Here is a 3,354-nt window from a genome sequence, read left to right as displayed (position 1 = left end):
CACATCAACCTCGGAGTTAATAGTGTTTCCCGAAGTTGTTTCATCTGACGAGCAACTTCGTGAAGTCCTATGTGTCGATGATTTACCATGGGAAGATATCCATCAAAAATCTTCGTTTTTACCTGAGGATGATCGTTTTGAAAATGATTTCTCATCAATCTTTACAGCTGAATATGTCAAAGAAGCTCAGAATCCAATGAAACATCCTGATTCAGAGCTGAATTTGGGAAACATCTCTCGAACTATTCCCATTGACATTTCAGTCAAGCCTGGAATTGTTGAGAACATTCATATAGGTGCCTCGTGTACAGATGACGAAATTCAGACATACAAGGCCCTATTTCAAGAATTCCGCGACGTGTTTGCCTGGTCCTATGAGGAAATGCCAGGAATTGATCCCGCGATTGTTGTCCATGAGATCAAGACTTACCCGGACGCTAAACCCGTCCGGCAACTTTTGCGTCAGATTCACCCATGAAAGGCGGCTGCAATTAAAGCAGAAGTTGAGAAACTGTTGAAAGCAGGTTTCATTTATCCGATCCCGTTAACGGATTGGGTATCGAATATTGTTCCGGTTAACAAAAAACAGGGAACAATAAGAATATGCATCGACTATAGGGACATTAATCGAGCTTATCCAAAGGACAACTACCCAACACCCTATATCGATCAAATAATTGATGATTGTGCCGGCAGTGAAATATTTTCCTTTATCGACGGTTTTTCCGGTTACAATCAAATTAATATTCTACCTGCCGATCAACCAAAAACGGCTTTCATTTGTCCATGGGGGACATTTGCTTATTGCAAATTACCTTTTGGGCTTAAGAATGCCGGAGCAACTTTTCAAAGGGCGATGTCTTATGCCATTCATGACATCAAACACATTGTGCAACCGTATCTCGATGATTTTCCTGCTCATTCGTTACATCGAGCTGATCACCTTGTCCATTTACGAGCAATTTTTATGAGGTGTAGGCATTATCGAATTCGGTTGAACCCACACAAATGTGTCTTCTGTATAGAAACGGGTCGATTGCTGGGGTTTGTAGTTTCAAAAGCCGGCATTCGCATTGATCCCTCGAAGGTCGAAGCTATCATCAAATTGCCTCCTCCTTCGAGTCTTCGCCAACTCCAAAGTTTGCAGGGGAAAGCAAACTTTTTACGACGATTCATTCCTAACTACGCCGAGGTTACAAAGGGTTTTACACGGTTGTTAAAACAGAACACTCAATTCACTTGGGATGAGATAGCTCAGAAATCTTTTGATGCACTCAAGCACGCGTTGACCCATGCACCGTTGCTGCATCCTCCCAACTACAACCAGGATTACTTTTTGTATCTCGCCGCCTCCCATTCCACCATTGGAATGGTCTTAGTTCAGGAAGATGAATTCGGAACGGAACATGTGATATATTACCTTAGTCGGACGTTAAATCCAACTGAGCTCAAATATTCACATGTGGAGAAATTGGCATTGGCAGCCGTTCAAGCTGTCCAACGTTTTCGTCACTACATTTTACTCCGTAAAACTACAGTCATTTCGGATTGCAACCCTATGATCTACATTTTGACTAAACAATTGCTAGGGGGCAAGTACTCTAAATGGATTGTTATCCTGCAGGAGTTCGACTTGGAGTTTGAGAAATCTAAGTCTAAGAAATCTTTAGTTTTTGCAGAGTTAATGTGTGACTTCCCGCGTGCTGACACGGAAACTGTGGCAGAGGAGCCCATTGCGGACGAATCTTTGTTTCTAATCAGCACTTTAGATCCGTGGTATGGGGATATCATTGTCTATCTCCAGACCCAATCCTTTCGGCCCGAAGTTTCAAAGTCGGAACGTCGGAAAATTCGATTCCAGTCCCAACAATACAAAATTATTGGAGATACTCTTTATCGCCGTGGGGCAGACTCTATTTTTCGACGTTGCTTAACTCATGAAGAGGCTAAAAGGGTTCTAAATGACTGTCACTCTGGAGTGTGTGGCGGTCATATGTCTGGGTATGCCACAGCCCAAAGGATATTGCGCGCTAACTACTTTTGGTTGTCCTTGTTTAAAGATTGTATTACTGCGGTCCGAAAATGCCACAATTGTCAAGTGTTTGATCGAAAGATGCGTGCTCCACCTGCTCCTCTCCACCCTATAATTGTCGTTGGTCCTTTTGCCAAATGGGGTATCGATTTTATTACATGTAACCCTCACTCGGCCGGGGGGCATGCGTATATCATCCTTGCGGTAGATTATTTTACTAAGTGGGCCAAGGCGATGCCTACATTCGAGGCAGACGGCAAGACAACTGCAATTTTCGTGTTCAATCACATAATTTCTAGGTTTGGTGTCCCGCAAGCGATAATCACTGACCATGGGCGCCATTTTCGAAACGTTATGATGACAGAACTTACAGGCCAGCTTGGTTTGCGTCACGATAGTTCAAATCCTTATTATCCACAAGCGAATGGTCTGGTTGAGTCCATCAACAAAGTTTTAGTTATCATGATCCGACGAATCATTGGTATTCATCGGTCGAATTGGCACAACATGTTATTTTCAGTGCTTTGGGCGTACCGAACCTCAGTGAAAACATCAACAGGGTTCACTCCTTTCCAACTAGTTTATGGTTTGGAAGCTGTGCTACCCATTGAATGCGAAATCCCGTCACTGCAAATGGCCATCGAGTTACTTCCAGCTACTTCCGAAGAGGAAAAGCGTTTATTATACTTAGCTCAATTAGATGAGAATCGACGTGATGCTGCATTGGCGATCGAGACTCACGCAAAACGTATGAAAGCTCAGTATGATCGAAATGTGACCCCTCGAAATTTTCGGAAGGAGACCTAGTGTTATTATATGATCAAGCTAATGATAAATTAGGCGCTGGAAAATTCGTTCCTATGTGGCACGGGCCCTATATTGTCAAGCGAAAGTTAGCAAAAGGGGCCTATGAGTTGGTAGACTTTGACGGGGACTCTTTGGGTAAACCCAGAAATGGACTTTACCTAAAGAGGTATTATGCTTAAAAGATGGGTATGGAGATTTTTAGTTAGGTTAGTTTTTCTTTCTAGCTGGTGTGTTTGTTAGTTTAGACAGTGTGCTTAGCTTAGAGAGTGTGTTTTCGTCGTTATTCTGGCTTATCTTGGTTTTACTCTTGATGTTGCAGATGTCGATGCCTCTCCAAACATACATTGGTTTCGCTGATGGTGCTTGTCGTAGTACACGGAATATCTCTTCCGCAGCTTGGGTTATCTATTCGCCCTCTGACGAGTTAGTTTCTATGCATGGGGTGAGCCTCGGTCAAACAACAAACAACATTGCCGAATACAGTGCAGTGATTGAGTTATTGTCTGAATCTATTT

This window comes from Pinus tabuliformis, chromosome Q, assembly GCF_031772625.1.
Source record: "Pinus tabuliformis cultivar Carrire ecotype Pingquan chromosome Q, CPIR1, whole genome shotgun sequence".
In the NCBI taxonomy this organism is placed as follows: Eukaryota; Viridiplantae; Streptophyta; class Pinopsida; order Pinales; family Pinaceae; genus Pinus; species Pinus tabuliformis.
This window is presented reverse-complemented; position numbering follows the sequence as displayed.